The sequence below is a fragment of the Lynx canadensis genome, chromosome X (genome assembly GCF_007474595.2).
Source record: "Lynx canadensis isolate LIC74 chromosome X, mLynCan4.pri.v2, whole genome shotgun sequence".
Taxonomy (NCBI): domain Eukaryota; kingdom Metazoa; phylum Chordata; class Mammalia; order Carnivora; family Felidae; genus Lynx; species Lynx canadensis.
The window spans coordinates 22,784,315-22,803,696 of NC_044321.2; positions in this window are offsets into that span (position 1 = coordinate 22,784,315).

A 19,382-nucleotide genomic window follows, 5' to 3' on the forward strand; every position below is an offset into this window, starting at 1 on the left:
AAGCAGGCTCTGAGCCATCAGCACAGAGCCCAATGAGGGGTTCGAACCCACAAACTGTGAGATCATGACCTGAGCCGAAGCCAGACGCTCAACTGACTGAGCCACCCAGGCGCCCTCCAAATAACGTATTAAAACTGCATAGTCCATCCAAAGATAAAATACTTCAACCTCTAGTCTGTTACAAATACAGCAAGAAATTTAAAATTAAACACTCCTACTGGAAACTTTAATAATTAGAAGCTAACATATCACTTGGTAAATGAGAAAGAGAGGAAGGGAAAGGGAAAACAGGATTTTTAAAAAGAAATAATTTTCATACAGTGTTGGAATTTTTCACAGGTTGGTCATGTAATACGTGATACAGAGCTTTGAAATAAATTCAAAGGGGTAGATGTGTCATTTTCTATGATCATGATTAACTAAAAACTGAACATTTAAAAAAAATCCAATGTATTGGCCTATAAATTAGTTGAGAAACACAGTCTTTTAATTTATTTTTGGGCTAAAAAGTCAATTATAACTGTAACCACAGAAACATTTTAAATGAATGGCCATTAATATTCTGCATATAAAAACAAAGTAGGTCCCAAAGAAAAATGTATATAGTCTTAACTGATACTACACGGGAAATAACTCTGATGCAATAGTTGCTTCCACATATACTACCTGGCAAGCTTTACCAGATGTCATATAGAACCAAAAATAACAGGCCAGATCAAGGTACTTTAATCACAGTTTAATAAATCCATTTAAATCACAGAGTTAAAAGGAAAGATTGAGAAAAGATATGGGTTAACATACTCAGAATACAAGATGGGAGTTGAAGGACTGTTTTCCACCTTCAAGTCCTACTTGATCATGGGTTGTGCAAACTTCATATGCCTTTCTCTACTGCTACTTTGTTGACCAGAAAGTTGATTATGAGGACAAAAATTGAGTTTTGAAAAAGAATGAAATCTTGCCATTTGTAACGACATGGATGGAACTAAAGAGTATAATGCTAAGTGAAATAAATCAGTCAGAGAAAGACAAATACCATATGATTTCACTCATATGTTGAACTTAAGAAACAAAACAGATGAACATAGGGAAAAGAAAAAAAGGAGAGGGGGTCAAACCATAAGAGATTCTTAACTATAGATAATAAACTGAGGGTTGATGGAGGGAGGTGGGAGGGGGATGGGCTAAATGGGTGATGGATATTAAGGAGGACACTTGTGATGAACACTGGGCATTATATGTAAGTGATGCATTACTAAATTCTACTCCTGAAACTAATACTACACTATATGTTAACCAACTAGAATTTAAATTGAAAAATTAAAAAAAGAAGGAAATTTAAAAAATAATTCAGTTTTGAGCAAGTGGGTCAAAATAAATTTTCTGTGCCTAACACATGCTTGCTCACTTGGAGGTATGTGGGAGCAATATGCCTGGTCCATAGCTGGAGCTCACCAATGAGCCTTATGAAGAACTATGGTGTGTGTGTGTGTGTGTGTGTGTGTGTGTGTGTGCGCGCGCGCATGTGTGTTACTTAGGCAGACGTCATGTGTGGTCAGAATGGGCCTGTATGACATAAAACACATGGATGCCCAAGTTTGCCATGTTTATTACTTTGTTTTTCTATCCCTTTCTATCTATAAGTGATATTTGTTTCCATCATATGTTACATATTTATATGTCTTACCAGTTTAAGAAGTTCAGCTGAGCTGTCAGGTGTCAGAGTGGCTGATTAAAACAGCAAGCTAAAAATGAAAGACTTAAGCCTTTAATCACTCACTGTGATGATACAAGTGAGAGTTTAAAACAGGAGGAAGTGCTAACTCTGTTCCATTTTCCCCCATGGAATGGCTCACAGGTCAAGGGTCAAATGGCTCTGCACAGTTGTGTGGGTTGTCTCACTTTTGACGGAGTCACCAAATGCTCTGATAGTTTTATAGACCCTGAAGTGGAGATGGGGCTGGGGGGAGACAAGGAGGGAGAGCTAGGAATGGAAAAGTACTGAATACTGAGTCAGAGTGGACAAAAGTGTCTTCAGGTTTTCCCCCTCTCCTTCTCCATAAGAAGGCCTCAGCAGAGGCTCCTCAATACCTCTGCTCGAGGCCTCAGATAAAGAGACCTACAAATGAAGGCACAGGAGCTGGGAATATAAATACAGGAAATAGCATGACCAGCCAAGGGGGCCTGAGTCCTTGGCTGCAACTCCCTTCAGACACTGCACCGTATTGACTGTGTACCACTTTTGGGGTGGGGAGTGCAGCCTTCCCCCATGAGGCCTGTCAGATAAAGCCTGTGGTCACTGCCACTGCCTATGGTCGGGCCTAAAAAAACAATCACACATAGGCTTTTAACCAGGGCTTGGACTCTTCCACCACTTGCTAACTTACTATCTAAGTTTAACTCATCTTATGAAGTTCCTATGGCTTACAAGACACTTGCTTACTTATTACTTATTCTTTTTTTTTTAATGTTTTTATTTCTTTTTGAGACAGAGAGAGTCAGAGCATGAGCAGGGGAGGGGCAGAGAGAGGGGGAGACACAGAATCTGAAGCAGGTTCCAGGCTCTGAGCCGTCAGCACGGAGCCCGATGCGGGGCTTGAACCACAAACTGTGAGATCATGACCTGAGCCGAAGTCCGACACTTAACCGACTGAGCCACCCAGGCACCCCACTTATTCTTAACAAATCCTGTGAGCTTCATCTATAATTCATAAGCTACTTGCTTAAATTGCTCTTTATGCTTAATACTTTATATGAGTTTTACCTGTCCCATTTATTTTCTTGCCCTCTATAGCAGAATCGATGTTCTCAAACAATACAGATAACTCATATTGCCAGTGTATTTAGTTTCTACATTTTTTTCATGGGAATATATTCAAAGGAAAGAGGAAATCTAGAGAAATAGGGGACAGGCTGATACAGTAACTCAATAATGTCATACAGGTATCAGTTTTCTTTTATCTCCTTGTTCCACTATACTGATCAAATGAGTTTTATCTTTCTCATTTCAAGATAGATTTCATATTTCCAAACATTACATACATTTTCCAGACAGGAATATGAAAGAAGAGAAGAAGGAAAAGGCTGCTATCCATATAAGCAAAGCAAATATTTTCCAAAACTTTTTCACCTTCTACTTCATTAGAGAAGTCCATGCAGGCCATCTTTGATAGAATGATTATTCAAGCCTTTGTCTATTTTCTAATTTGGTTGTTCATTTTCTTACTGTTGACTTTAGAGAGTTTTTTATGTACTCTTTTTACTCTTTTTATTGAAATAGAGTTTAACATAAAACATTGTATAAGTTTGAGGTATACAGCATGTTGGTTTGATACATTTAATATCAGATGAGTCCTTTTTCAGATACGTGATTTCCAAATATTCTTAGTCTGTGGCTTATCTTTTAATCCTCTTAGAGTTTTTTTTTCCAAAGCAAAAAAAAAAATTAATTTGGTGATGTCCAACTTATCCTTATATTTTTATAAGATTGTGCTCTCGGTATCATGTATAAGAACTCTTTGCCTAACTGTAGGTCATGAATATTTTTTCCTGTGTTCCCTTCCAAAAACTTGATAATTTTATATTTAAGTCTGTAATCCATTTTGAATTTATTTTGGTATAAGGTGTGAGGTTTGGGTTGAGGTATTTTATTGTTGTTATAGTTTGTTTATTTTTGCCTAGGGATGTCTAATTATTCATGCACTGCTGAAAACAATGATCTTTCTTCCATTGAATTGCTCTTACACTTTGGGGAAAAATAAGCTGGACATATTTGTGTGGATCTGTTTTTTGGTTCTCCCTTCTGTTCCATTGATCCATCTATGTGTCTCGCAATATCACATTGTAGCTATACAGCTATGATCAAATAGTATGATCAAATAGTTTGATTCTTCCAACTCCAGTCTTCTTTTTTCAAAATTGTTTTAGCTATTCTAGTTCACTTTAGCTTATCTATTCAGCCCTAATAAATATGTGTTTGTGGTTATTTACACTGCCATTATACAGCATTTTATAGATGTATAAACTACTCATTCCTGGCTTTACCAAAAAGAACACAGTAAACAAATTAAAAAACAGAAGAAAAAGTATAAATTTATTTTCTTCAGAGTTTTATAAGTTCAGAAACAGAATTTTCTGATGAAATTTTCTTACTCATTGTTATACATGAGGAAACATAGACCCACTGCTTGTGCTTATAAACCAGAATTTTCTTGCTTTACCATGTGAGCTGCAATAATTACTGTGCCATATCCATTACATTGTGCTCTGTGAAAATATTTTGTTTTGCAAAATGGAAGCACATATAAATCAAATGCAAATGAACACAAAGTCATTTAAAAACTTTATTATCCTAAATTATTTGATTACTTTTTAGATCAATCTGATCTGACCCTAATTCTAACATCTTATTGGCCCAAGAATCTTAGTGGAAACTCACTTAACTAGGAGTCAGAAGACCTATTTTTAAACCAAACATCAGCCATTTATGAGTTCTGTGATTTTAGCCATATCTCTTAACTCTTCTCAAAAATCCAGATTTCTCTTCTATACACATGATATAATCACTAGCTCAGAAATAGTATGCTGGTTGTGTGTGTGTGTGTGTGTGTGTGTAAAAATACCTGGCAAAGAGTAGGACATGTGTGTTTATTGTTCTTTTGAAGAGTCTTATGATCATGGGACAGTGAATCCATGGAAAACCAAATGAAGGGGACCTGTGAGGGGGAATTGTGTAGACATCATTGTCTGGCACTGTCTCATGGTACAGAATGTTTACAGCATCCCTGATGCCCCACTGCTTATTAGTGAGAGAAGCACCCAGTGGAGTGGATACAGGAAGAATGAAGAATTGGGCCGACTGATGGAGGCAACAAATCTTCCATGGATCTCAAGCTGAATCTTTAGGTCACAAAACTGTCATACATGTGAATATCAATGAAACTAGTCCCTGAGGTGTAAGGATATCTTTGGTAGGAATCTGCCAAATTTCATCATCCTATTTCTTTATACCTCAATGTACTGTCTATTCCCCAACTTTGTTCCCTATACTTTCTTTGAGCCACATTTCTTTTTCTGTTTATGGGCAGAATTTTTCTCACGTTCAATGATTTTTTTGTATCTTTGCTTGCCATACATGAAGCTTGTATATCTGCCCAGTGTTACTCCTGGCATCAGTAATTATCTTCTCACTGATACTGAAATACTCCTTCTTCTAATTATAACTCTCTCTTTTACTGAAGAGCAAATGATCATCCTAAAATAGTAAAACTCATAAAATAACAATGGCTACTATTTATTCCTGCTAAGTACCTTATATGTAAAATCAGATTTGAATATCTCATATGCAGGCTTTAGTGCTCACTTTATAGATGACGAAATAGAACTCAAAAGTTTTAAATAATTTGTCTAAAGTCACACAACTATTAAGTGGTGTACCCTAGATTTGAACCCATGTGTGTATGACTTCAAAGTTTTTGCTCTCATCCAGTACAGAATATGTAAAACTGGTGGCTAAGTGTTTGGAATTGATACATGAATTTGCCAAAATACTAACTTGGAATTCTCATTCATTCTTTTACTTTTCCATTGAAATTTATGTAGTTTCTTAATTATTGATTGCAAAGACTTTTTTAAAATAAGATTATACCTACTTATTGATTCAGCTGATGAGAAGTTATTAATTATTAATTTGTTATTGCAATAAATAGATATATCATCATTTAATGGTAGTAGCCATATTTATCATTTGACCTCACAACAATATGGTGGGCAGTTTCTAGTGTGGCTCCCAGTGATCCAATTTCCTGGTGTTCATACTTTTATGTAATTCCCTCCCCATAAGTAAAGGTTGAACCCAGTGACTTGCTTTTAATGAATATAATTGGAATTATTAGAATATTTTAATGAATAGAATATGGCAAAAGTGATGAGGTATCATTTGTATGATAAGGTTACAAAGGTGTATGGCTTCTATTGTGCTGTAGTTCTCTTTCTTGCCGCTACTCTCTCTTGCCCTCTCACTAATAAAATAAGCCACCATGTTGTGAGATGCTCTAAAGAGAGGCCCACATGTTAAGAAACCGAGGAAGGCCTCTAGTCAACAGCTCATGAGGATCTAAGGCATCAATCCTGCAGCCCATAAGGAACCTCATCCTGCCATTACCACCTGAATAAAGGAGGAAGCAGATTCTTCCCAGTTGAGCCTATAGATGTAGGCAGTCTTGAGAAAAACCTAAAGCCAGAGGATCCAGTTAATTCGTGTTTGGATTCCTGACTCAAAGTGACTGTGACATAATAAGTGCTGTTGGTTTTAGCCATTAAGTTTTGGGGCAATTTGTTACACAGTAATAAATAACTCATACAAATAAGTTACTCATTTTTATACTGCTGTATTCTGGTGGTTTGCTTTGATCAGGACCCTACATCAAAGTAAAATGTGACCTTGAAGCAATTATGAAGTAACTGAGACTCAAGCCTCAAAAAAACGTTGCTAATTCAGAGGAAAATATAAGTTGGCTCAACCTTTCTTTGCTCTTCGTTTGTCAAGATTTGGCAAACAGAGCAATGAGGGAAAACAATCATATTTGTCACTGAAGACAAAGAAAAACCATGTTATCACAGATTTATAAAACAGTGAAAAAGCTTTCATTCTCACTTCGAATCTTTGTCAAGAATGAGAACATACCTACGTTAAGATATTTACAGAGTGAAAATAGAGGGTTTCACACAACTCTTCACTCTGAAACAACTTTGTATACTCTATGGCCTATGAAAAGATAAGTGTGGAGGTTTTTGTTTTGTTTGTTTTTAGGGTTTCTTTTTTCCCAATGAAATATCAAAAATAGTGTTACTAGTTTCCTGGAACTGCTATAAGAAAGTACCATAGTCTTAGGGGCTTCACACAATAGAAATTTATTCTTAAGTTCTAGAGAATAGAAGTTTGAAATCAACATCTTCACAGGGCCTTACTCCCTATGAAGTCTCCCTATGAGATCCTTCCTTTCCTCTTCTAGGTTTGGGTAGCCTTAGGTGTTCTTGGCTTGTGGCACTATAACTCCAGTCTCTGCCTCTGTCTGCACATAGGTGTCTTCTCTTAATGTGTCTGTGGTTTCAGATGGCATTCTTCTGTGTGTGCCTGAAATTTCCCTCTTCTTATAAATGTACTAGTCCTAATGGATTAAGACTTACCCTAATGACCTCATCTTAACTTGATTACATCTGCAAAGACCCAATTTCCAAATAATGTCACATTCAAAGGGTCCTGGGGTTTAGACTTCAACATATTTTTTGGTGAGGGGACACACTTCAACCATAACAAATATTGTTTCTTTCCTTTGTCTTATAAAGTCTTTTTTTAAAAATACCTATCCTTGGCTTTGTTACATCAGTCAACTTTTTCTATCCCAGTCAAACAAATTATGCTTTCTATCATCCCACACCTTTCTACTATCCTGTTTTCCCTGCAATATTTGAATTGTTGTACTCTTCAAGAGATTGTGGGCAATACTGTGGCACAGTTTTCATTATATATAATTCCATAAAATAACAGCTCTCGCTCTATCTAAAAGAAGCATTTAACAAGTCCTATCTTTTAGGGGTGCCTGGTTGACTCAGTTGGTTAGGCGTCTGACTCTGGGTTTCTGCTGAGGTCATGATCTCACAGTTTGTGGGATGAAGCCTCACATCCGTCTCCACAGACAGTGTGGAGCTTGCTTGGGATTTTCCCTCTCCTGTCTCTCTTCCCCACCCCCAACTCTCATGTGCATGAGCGCACACACTCTTTCTCTCTCTCAAAATAAACATGAAAAAAAATTAAATTCTTTCTTTTTTTTTTTTAAAATAAATTTTTTTTCAACGTTTTTTTTATTTATTTTTGGGACAGAGAGAGACAGAGCATGAACGGGGAGGGGCAGAGAGAGAGGGAGACACAGAATCGGAAACAGGCTCCAGGCTCTGAGCCATCAGCCCAGAGCCCGACGCGGGGCTCGAACTCATGGACCGCGAGATCGTGACCTGGCTGAAGTCGGACGCCTAACCGACTGCGCCACCCAGGCGCCCCAAATTCTTTCTTTTTTTTAATGTTTATTTATTTTTGAGACAGAGAGAGACAGAGCATGAATGGGGGAGGGTCAGAGAGAGAGGGAGACACAATCTGAAGCAGGCTCCAGGCTCTGGCTGTCAGCACAGAGCCTGACGTGGGGCTTGAACTCACGGACCGTGAGATCATGACCTGAGCCGAAGTCGGACGCTTAACTGACTGAACCACCCAGGCACCCCAAATTCTATCTTTTATTTTTTTTTATTTTTATTTTTTCAACGTTTTTTTATTTATTTTTGGGACAGAGAGAGACAGAGCATGAACGGGGGAGGGGCAGAGAGAGAGGGAGACACAGAATCGGAAGCAGGCTCCAGGCTCCGAGCCATCAGCCCAGAGCCTGACGCGGGGCTCGAACTCACGGACCGCGAGATCGTGACCTGGCTGAAGTCGGACGCTTAACCGACTGCGCCACCCAGGCGCCCCTCCAAATTCTATCTTTTAAATAAGAGTATTTTTTCCTTTATTACACCTTCTTTTAACATTCTGAAATTTATTCTAATTTTAGGTGTTCCAGATGTAGTGAAATTCTCTATCATAGATTATGTTAATATAAATTGTTGCAATATCACTCACATATTTTCCTATCACCCACAGGTTGATTGATATTGCACCCCTTTTATAGTGTGAGATAATAAAATGATATTACCTCGAAGGAACAAAGTACAAAAGTAATTTGTATGCATTCATCAAATATATATTAGTCACATATTGTGTTCTAGTCAGTGAACTAATTAGAGCATCATTAATTGAAAGATTTTAGACATTAGAGTCAGGCAAGCTTGAGTTTCAACACTTGCTTCACAACATGCTAATAATTCTTCTAAATATCCATTTATTTCATCTATGAAATGGGTAAATAGTACTTATGGACTTGTTTTGAAGATTAAATATGATGGCATTAGCACAATGCTCTTGATGAAATTAATAAAATGTCCTTGTTTCCTAGCAATTACATTTAATAAAGTTCAAATTACAAAAGAAAACACCTCAGAATTTCTGGTATTATGTAAAATGAATATAGTGTTTACATTGATGGTTTGGGTGATATAATCTATGTAAATATATGGCATGGTACATTCCATTAATACATATTAGGGTCCCACACCACAAGTGTTGTAAGATACTAAGATTGAAGACAGTTATTCTTAATTTTGCAACATATAAGTTCATGTAAGTATATTTACTAGATTTGTTCTCATTCATCCACGCACTTACACACTTGAAATAACTTTGTATGTGTCATAAATAACGTGAGATATAGAACACCTAGGATACCAATAAGAAATTGATGCTCCAAGAAATCGACTGATTTTCTCAGGATAAAACAGCCCGTGTGTTTCAGAGCTAGGATGCAAATCCAGATGTGTATAGGTGTAACAGTTTTGATCCATCCACCTCAGTGGCAAATTGATACACTTAGGGGATGGACGAAAGGACAAGGGCTTTTGAAGTGAAACCACAAGTACAGTAAGAGAAGCAGAAGAAAAGCTAGAATCATACTCTTATGAGGAAAGCCAAAGGTACACTATGAGCGTGAAATGGAAGCTCAGTGAAATAGATGTGTACAGGGTACACTCTGATCAACCAGAGGAAGTGGTCTAAGTTTGGACTGACAGTCAAGCTTACGAGACATAGGGCACTTTCCCCAAATTCAAGTTTACTTCGTTGTGAGAGGGGATACTGAATAGACAGCAACACAGCATGCACAGCAGCACTGTGGTGCTTTTATGATTCATAAACACAACTTCTAGTGCCCCAGTCACTCCATCCTTAGAACATGTGTGATCACACTATCTGAGGTTGCATTGGCACAAACTATTTCAGTTCAAGAAATTCAGTGGCTCTGAGTGCTCAACTTTTTTTTTTCAATATATGAAATTTATTGTCAGATTGGTTTCCATACAACAACCAGTACTCATCCCAAAAGGTGCCCTCTTCAATGCCCATCACCCACCCTCCCCTCCCTCCCACCCCCCATCAACCCTCAGTTTGTTCTCAGTTTTTAAGAGTCTCTTATGCTTGCTCTTCAACTTTTGTACCTTGCAAGCCATGTAACTCTTTCAAGACAAAAAAGTAGCTCCTATTCTCTGATGCAACTGGGTCTCACCAAGACTAGTTGCACATCACTTGATAAAGCCCCTTGATGATGAAGTATAGGTGCTTGTTCTGATTCATAGTGCTCAGGACTTTCTTGGATCTAATGTGTGCCCATAGGGGCACCTGGGTGGCTCTGTCTGGTGAGCGTCCGACTTCGGCTCAGGTCATGATCTAACAGTTCATGAGTTCGAGCCCTGCTTCAGGCTCTGTGCTGACAGCTCAGAGCCTGGAGCCTGCTTCAGATTCTGTGTCTCCCTCTCTCTCTGCCCCTAACCCACTCACATTCTGTCTCCATCTCTCTCAAAAATAAATAAACATTAAAAAAAATTTTTAATGTGTGCCCATAAATTCCTTGAGTTAGTGTTGCAAAGAAGATTGGACTATGTTCAAATCCTCAGACATCTTTGAAGATAGAGGATCACCACAATACCCACTGTAATTTCAGGCATAGCTGTTCTAATGGAACAATTGTTTGTAAGTTGTTTTGTTTTGTTTTGTTTTCCCCTATCTGTATCAGATGGTAGATACAACATTCTGCCATTCGCTACAGTGGCTTTTCACTGCCTTTCTCTTGGGCAGAGACATAGAGCATCTAAGAAACTCAGGAACTCTAAGATTTGAAACATATCCCCTAGAAATTCTGACACCACGTCATGCTCCTCCATGTCTCCCACGGTATTCACCCGTCTTCCCTTAGTTGAATATTACTGAAAGACATTCAGCCCTTGACTTAGTACCCATGATTAATTTGTAAGGAGTTGTATAAAATTGTTGCCTGTTTAAAAACTTCTTTGTGAGCATAGATTTTGCTGTAAATCTAGGATATAAGAACATTTGTCAGACAATCTGACGTTTCCTAACTTCTTTTTTTTTTTTTATGAAATTTATTGACAAATTGGTTTCCATACAACACCCAGTGCTCATCCCAAAAGGTGCCCTCCTCAATACCCATCACCCACCCTCCCCTCCCTCCCACCCCCCATCAACCCTCAGTTTGTTCTCAGTTTTTAACAGTCTCTTATGCTTTGGCTCTCTCCCACTCTAACCTCTTTTTTTTTTTTTTTTCCTTCCCCTCCCCCATGGGTTCCTGTTAAGTTTCTCAGGATCCACATAAGAGTGAAACCATATGGTATCTGTCTTTCTCTGTATGGCTTATTTCACTTAGCATTACACTCTCCAGTTCCATCCACGTTGCTACAAAGGGCCATATTTCATTTTTTCTCATTGCCACATAGTATTCCATTGTGTATATAAACCACAATTTCTTTATCCATTCATCAGTTGATGGACATTTAGGCTCTTTCCATAATTTGGCTATTGTTGAGAGTGCTGCTATGAACATTGGGGTACAAGTGCCCCTATGCATCAGTACTCCTGTATCCCTTGGATAAATTCCTAGCAGTGCTATTGCTGGGTCATAGGGTAGGTCTATTTTTAATTTTCTGAGGAACCTCCACACTGCTTTCCAGAGCAGCTGCACCAATTTGCATTCCCACCAACAGTGCAAGAGGGTTCCCGTTTCTCCACATCCTCTCCAGCATCTATAGTCTCCTGATTTGTTCATTTTGGCCACTCTGACTGGCGTGAGGTGATACCTGAGTGTGGTTTTGATTTGTATTTCCCTGATAAGGAGCGACGCTGAACATCTTTTCATGTGCCTGTTGGCCATCTGGATGTCTTCTTTAGAGAAGTGTCTATTCATGTTTTCTGCCCATTTCTTCACTGGGTTATTTGTTTTTCGGGTGTGGAGTTTGGTGAGCTCTTTATAGATTTTAGATACTAGCCCTTTGTCCGATATGTCATTTGCAAATATCTTTTCCCATTCCGTTGGTTGCCTTTTAGTTTTGTTGGTTGTTTCCTTTGCTGTGCAGAAGCTTTTTATCTTCATAAGGTCCCAGTAATTCACTTTTGCTTTTAATTCCCTTGCCTTTGGGGATGTGTCGAGGAAGAGATTGCTACGGCTGAGGTCAGAGAGGTCTTTTCCTGCTTTCTCCTCTAAGGTTTTGATGGTTTCCTGTCTCACATTTAGGTCCTTTATCCATTTTGAGTTTATTTTTGTAAATGGTGTGAGAAAGTGGTCTAGTTTCAACCTTCTGCATGTTGCTGTCCAGTTCTCCCAGCACCATTTGTTAAAGAGGCTGTCTTTTTTCCATTGGATGTTCTTTCCTGCTTTGTCAAAGATGAGTTGGCCATACGTTTGTGGGTCTAGTTCTGGGGTTTCTATTCTATTCCATTGGTCTGTGTGTCTGTTTTTGTGCCAATACCATGCTGTCTTGATGATGACAGCTTTGTAGTAGAGGCTAAAGTCTGGGATTGTGATGCCTCCTGCTTTGGTCTCCTTCTTCAAAATTCCTTTGGCTATTCGGGGCCTTTTGTGGTTCCATATGAATTTTAGGATTGCTTGTTCTAATTTCGAGAAGAATGCTGGTGCAATTTTGATTGGGATTGCATTGAATGTGTAGATAGCTTTGGGTAGTATTGACATTTTGACAATATTTATTTTTCCAATCCATGAGCAGGGAATGTCTTTCCATTTCTTTAAATCTTCTTCAATTACCTTCATAAGCTTTCTACAGTTTTCAGCATACAGATCTTTTACATCTTTGGTTAGATTTATTCCTAGGTATTTTATGCTTCTTGGTGCAATTGTGAATGGGATCATTTTCTTTATTTGTCTTTCTGTTGCTTCATTGTTAGTGTATAAGAATGCAACTGATTTCTGGACATTGATTTTGTATCCTGCAACTTTGCTGAATTCATGTATCAGTTCTAGCAGACTTTTGGTGGAGTCTATCGGATTTTCCATGTATAATATCATGTCGTCTGCAAAAAGCGAAAGCTTGACTTCATCTTTGCCAATTTGGATGCCTTTGATTTCCTTTTGTTGTCTGATTGCTGATGCTAGAACTTCCAGCACTATGTTAAACAACAGCGGTGAGAGTGGGCATCCCTGTCGTGTTCCTGATCTCAGGGAAAAAGCTCTCAGTTTTTCCCCGTTGAGGATGATGTTAGCTGTGGGCTTTTCATAAATGGCTTTGATGATCTTTAAGTATGTTCCTTCTATCCCGACTTTCTCAAGGGTTTTTATTAAGAAAGGGTGCTGGATTTTGTCAAAGGCCTTTTCTGCATCGATTGACAGGATCATATGGTTCTTCTCTTTTTTTTTGTTAATGTGATGTATCACGTTGATTGATTTGCGAATGTTGAACCAGCCCTGCATCCCAGGAATGAATCCCACTTGATCATGGTGAATAATTCTTTTTATATGCTGTTGAATTCGATTTGCTAGTATCTTATTGAGAATTTTTGCATCCATATTCATCAGGGATATTGGCCTGTAGTTCTCTTTTTTTACTGGGTCTCTGTCTGGTTTAGGAATCAAAGTAATACTGGCTTCATAGAATGAGTCTGGAAGTTTTCCTTCCCTTTCTATTTTTTGGAATAGCTTGAGAAGGATAGGTATTATCTCTGCTTTAAACGTCTGGTAGAACTCCCCTGGGAAGCCATCTGGTCCTGGACTCTTATTTGTTGGGAGATTTTTGATAACCGATTCAATTTCTTCGCTGGTTATGGGTCTGTTCAAGCTTTCTATTTCCTCCTGATTGAGTTTTGGAAGAGTGTGGGTGTTCAGGAATTTGTCCATTTCTTCCAGGTTGTCCAATTTGTTGGCATATAATTTTTCATAGTATTCCCTGATAATTGTTTGTATCTCTGAGGGATTGGTTGTAATAATTCCATTTTCATTCATGATTTTATCTATTTGGGTCATCTCCCTTTTCTTTTTGAGAAGCCTGGCTAGAGGTTTGTCAATTTTGTTTATTTTTTCAAAAAACCAACTCTTGGTTTCGTTGATCTGCTCTACAGTTTTTTTAGATTCTATATTGTTTATTTCTGCTCTGATCTTTATTATTTCTCTTCTTCTGCTGGGTTTAGGCTGCCTTTGCTGTTCTGCTTCTATTTCCTTTAGGTGTGCCGTTAGATTTTGTATTTGGGATTTTTCTTGTTTCTTGAGATAGGCCTGGATTGCAATGTATTTTCCTCTCAGGACTGCCTTCGCTGCGTCCCAAAGCGTTTGGATTGTTGTATTTTCATTTTCGTTTGTTTCCATATATTTTTTGATTTCTTCTCTAATTGCCTGGTTGACCCACTCATTCGTTAGTAGGGTGTTCTTTAACCTCCACGCTTTTGGAGGTTTTCCAGACTTTTTCCTGTGGTTGATTTCAAGCTTCATAGCGTTGTGGTCTGAAAGTATGCATGGTATAATTTCAATTCTTGTAAACTTATGAAGGGCTGTTTTGTGACCCAGTATATGATCTATCTTGGAGAATGTTCCATGTGCACTCGAGAAGAAAGTATATTCTGTTGCTTTGGGATGCAGAGTTCTAAATATATCTGTCAAGTCCATCTGATCCAATGTATCATTCAGGGTCCTTGTTTCTTTATTGACTGTGTGTCTAGATGATCTATCCATTTCTGTAAGTGGGGTGTTAAAGTCCCCTGCAATTACCACATTCTTATCAATAAGGTTGCTTCTGTTTATGAGTAATTGTTTTATATACTTGGGGGCTCCGGTATTCGGCGCATAGACATTTATAATTGTTAGCTCTTCCTGATGGATAGACCCTGTAACTAATATATAATGTCCTTCTTCATCTCTTGTTACAGCCTTTAATTTAAAGTCTAGTTTGTCTGATATAAGTATGGCTACTCCAGCTTTCTTTTGGCTTCCAGTAGCATGATAAATAGTTCTCCATCCCCTCACTCTGAATCTAAAGGTGTCCTCAGGTCTAAAATGAGTCTCTTGTAGACAGCAAATAGATGGGTCTTGTTTTTTTATCCATTCTGATACCCTATGTCTTTTGGTTGGCGCATTTAATCCGTTTACATTCAGTGTTATTATAGAAAGATATGGGTTTAGAGTCATTGTGATGTCTGTATGTTTTATGCTTGTAGTGATGTCTCTGGTACTTTGTCTCACAGGGTCCCCCTTAGGATCTCTTGTAGGGCTGGTTTAGTGGTGACAAATTCCTTCAGTTTTTGTTTGTTTGGGAAGACCTTTATCTCTCCTTCTATTCTAAATGACAGACTTGCTGGATAAAGGATTCTCGGCTGCATATTTTTGCTGTCTAGCACCCTGAAAATCTCGTGCCAATTCTTTCTGGCCTGCCAAGTTTCAAAAGAGAGATCAGTCACGAGTCTTATAGGTCTCCCTTTATATGTGAGGGCACGTTTACCCCTGCTGCTTTCAGAATTTTCTCTTTATCCTTGTATTTTGCCAGTTTCACTATGATATGTCGTGCAGAAGATCGATTCAAGTTACGTCTGAAGGGAGTTCTCTGTGCCTCTTGGATTTCAATGCCTTTTTCCTTCCCCAGTTCAGGGAAGTTCTCAGCTATTATTTCTTCAAGTACCCCTTCAGCACCTTTCCCTCTCTCTTCCTCCTCTGGAATACCAATTATGCGTATATTATTTCTTTTTAGTGTATCACTTAGTTCTCTAATTTTCCCCTCATACTCCTGGATTTTTTTATCTCTCTTTTTCTCAGCTTCCTCTTTTTCCATAACTTTATCTTCTAGTTCACCTATTCTCTCCTCTGCCTCTTCCATCCGAGCCGTGGTGGTTTGCATTTTGTTTTGCATTTCATTTAAAGCATTTTTCAGCTCCTCGTGACTGTTCCTTAGTCCCTTGATCTCTGTAGCAAGAGATTCTCTGCTGTCCTGTATACTGTTTTCCAGCCCAGCGATTAATTTTATGACTATTATTCTAAATTCACTTTCTGTTATATTATTTAAATCCTTTTTGATCAGCTCATTAGCTGTTGTTATTTCCTGGAGATTCTTCTGAGGGGAATTCTTCTGCTTGGTCATTTTGGATAGTCCCTGGTGTGGTGAGGACCTGCAGGGCACTTCCCCTGTGCTGTGGTGTATAACTGGAGTTGGTGGGCGGGGCCGCAGTCCGTCCTGATGTCTGCCCCCAGCCCACCGCTGGGGCCACAGTCAGACTGGTGTGTGCCTTCTCTTCCCCTCTCCTAGGGGCGGGATTCACTGTGGGGTGGCGTGGCCCGTCTGGGCTACTTGCACACTGCCAGGCTTGTGATGCTGGGGATCTGGCGTATTAGCTGGGGTGGGAAGGCAAGGTGCACGGGGGCAGGAGGGGCAGGCTTAGCTCGCTTCTCCTTAGGTGATCCACTTCAGGAGGGGCCCTGTGGCAGCCGGAGGGAGTCAGATCCGCTGCCGGAGGTTTGGCTCCGCAGAAGCACAGAGTTGGCTGTTTGCGCGGAGCGAGCAATTTCCCTGGCCGGAACCGGTTCCCTTTGGGATTTTGGCTGGGGGATGGGCGGGGGAGATGGCGCTGGCGAGCGCCTTTGTTCCCCGCCAAACTGAGCTCTGTCGTCCGGGGGCTCCGCAGCTCACCCTCCCTTTGTCCTCCAGCCTTCCCGCTTTCCGAGCAGAGCTGTTAACTTATGACCTCCCAGACGCTAAGTCTAAGTCGCGCTTGCTGTCGGAACACAGTCCGTCAGGCCCCTCCGCTTTTGCAAGCCGGACTCGGGGGCTCTGCTTGGCTGGCGAGCCGCCCCTCCGCCCCGGCTCCCTCCCGCCAGTCCGTGGAGCGCGCACCGCCTGGCCGCCCTTCCTACCCTCTTCCGTGGGCCTCTCGTCTGCACTTGGGTCCGGTGACTCCGTTCTGCTAATCCTCTGGCGGTTTTCTGGGTTATTTAGGCAGGTGTAGGTGGAATCTAAGTGATCAGCAGGACGCGTGGTGAGCCCAGCGTCCTCCTACGCCGCCATCTTCTACCCCACTTCCTAACTTCTTAACAGAGACTGTAATTCTATACAAAATATTCTTGTAACTGAAAACGTACAAAAGAAAAGCAATTGCAGGTTGTCTAATGATTATTGTATTTTAGCAAATTTAAGTTAGCTTTTATGTCGGTTCTGTGACTGTTCACTGATTTCTCTCCATTCTGTGTGGGGATGGATGTAAATTTATCACTGAAATGAAAATCAAATAAATCACCATGATAGGCTCAACTCTAGTTCTTTAGCTTGCAACAAAAGGTAACTGTTAGTGAACGGGAAACATTAAGATTTGGCTTTAATTATAGTTTTGAACATCAACGAGGAGAATTTATACAACATAATAGAGCACACAGAGTGAATATGTGCACAGTGTACGGGTTGATTATTTATAGAAGTCATAATAATAATCTATAAATAAAAGATCCTTTCAGTTAACATAGAGGAAGCTCAAAAAATAAATAATGAGGCACTTTTTTCTTTCCTTTAACTCCCCAGGAAAAGCCTGCTTAATTAAAGATATTTATTACAATTTGATCAAAAAATCCAAATTCTATGTGTCCTACATCTACCTACTACACTATTCTCTGTCATAGGCCTCGTGGGTCTGAACACTGACTTGTTAATGAAGTCATCAAAGGAATAGGCTAACTAAGTCTTTAGTTAAAACTGTTTGTTCCAAGATGCTCTGCAAAATATGCTCCAGGCTTTTCCAAGGCGACTCTTTCATTTTTTTCCTCTTAACTTAAAACTAAAGCCTCCTTGTCATGCTTAATTAAACATCTGAATCAAATTAATTATTTTGTAACCAGACTGGTGTGTAGGATGTAAATTTCAAATTGAGCATCGGCTATTAATTGAAGAGACAGATTGTTCTTTATAAAATATGATTATCTTTTCTACGCTTTCAACCATACAATATATAGAAACTGGGAGTGGACATGAAAATTGTCCAAACTTATACGCAGGAGAAAAATAAGAGATATTCTAACATACTTAGCAAGGAGGAATATATTATATTCTTCAACTTCAAGCAACTGATAATATGTGTGTGTGTGCGTGCATGCGTGTTTATATTCAAACTCCTCTCATGAAATTAGGAGGGAATTTCCTCCTTTCTGAGTCATCCCTCTGTTTCTATATAAACTGTAAACATACTTATGTAAGAAAATGCCTGATGAATTCTTCCTACTGATTCTTATTATCTTAGAACATCAAGAATGATTATTGTCAAAGAAAGCCTAATTTTGAAAAATGACACCCATCTGCTTGATTTTTTATTGGCTTGCTGACAATTCTCTTTGAGATCATCTGGGTCAGGGCCTGTTACTTTGCACTGAAAAGCAAATTATGCAAATAGGGTAACTGATTCATATAATGTTATACTTTGGGAATTCTAATTCTCTCAGTCTTAAAGGAGGGCCAGAAGTCAAAAGTAATATGTACTCTGTGTCCATAATTTGATTTTCCATAGTATTATCTCAGGTAACATTTTGCGTTCTCATAGATAATATTTAGAGGATTTAACTCCTAAAAACACTCCAGATCCTGTAATAGACAAATGAAGCAAATATGTGCAGGAGCTAGGCTCCAAAGCTTGTACAAGTTTCTGCCTGTGTCATGTAGAGTATTGTAGAATACAGTTTTTAAATGTCAATTACTGTCATTTTACGTTAAAGATAAAGCTTGCAAATGAAGTCTTAATCTCTTTATTGTTGACAGCTTGTGGGGGGAAAGCTATGTAATTTAACCACCTTAAATAATTCCCAGAGCAGTTTCCCTTTGCAAAGGTAAACTGACTTAATTCTCTTATCCTTAGAATCACCAGAATACTCCCTTACACACAAATTGAAATTTTTGACATGTGCATTCAAACAGCTGTTCACATTTCCAAGCATAAATGGAATAGAACAGTTTGACTCCATATACAATCTTAGTTATCACTTATGAAATATTTTTTGTAAAAGGAATAAAATAGAAGAATTACATGCTCTAATATGTTAGGGGAAAGATGAATAGCCAATTCTTTGAAGAAGATAATGTGCTATGATAATAAAACATTTCTAAATATAAAGTCTGCTCTACACCCCTCTATACAAGATCTGAATTGGAGAATAAGTTTTGGCTCTGCCACTGGATTGTGCAGTGACCTTGGGGTAAGTCATGTACAAATTTGGGGCCTGAGCTTATTTATCTAAAATGTAAAGCTGGTGATAATTTTATCTGTCTAAACTGTCTAATAGGCAGCTTGTGGGGATGAAAATTAAAGAGACATTGAATGTGAAAGCAATTTGCCAACTGTGAGGTGAGCACAAGAGTAAGGTTAAAAATAAAAGTTCTGTGAATAACTTTCTTTTTTGTGTGATGTTCAATCAGATACTTTTATTGTA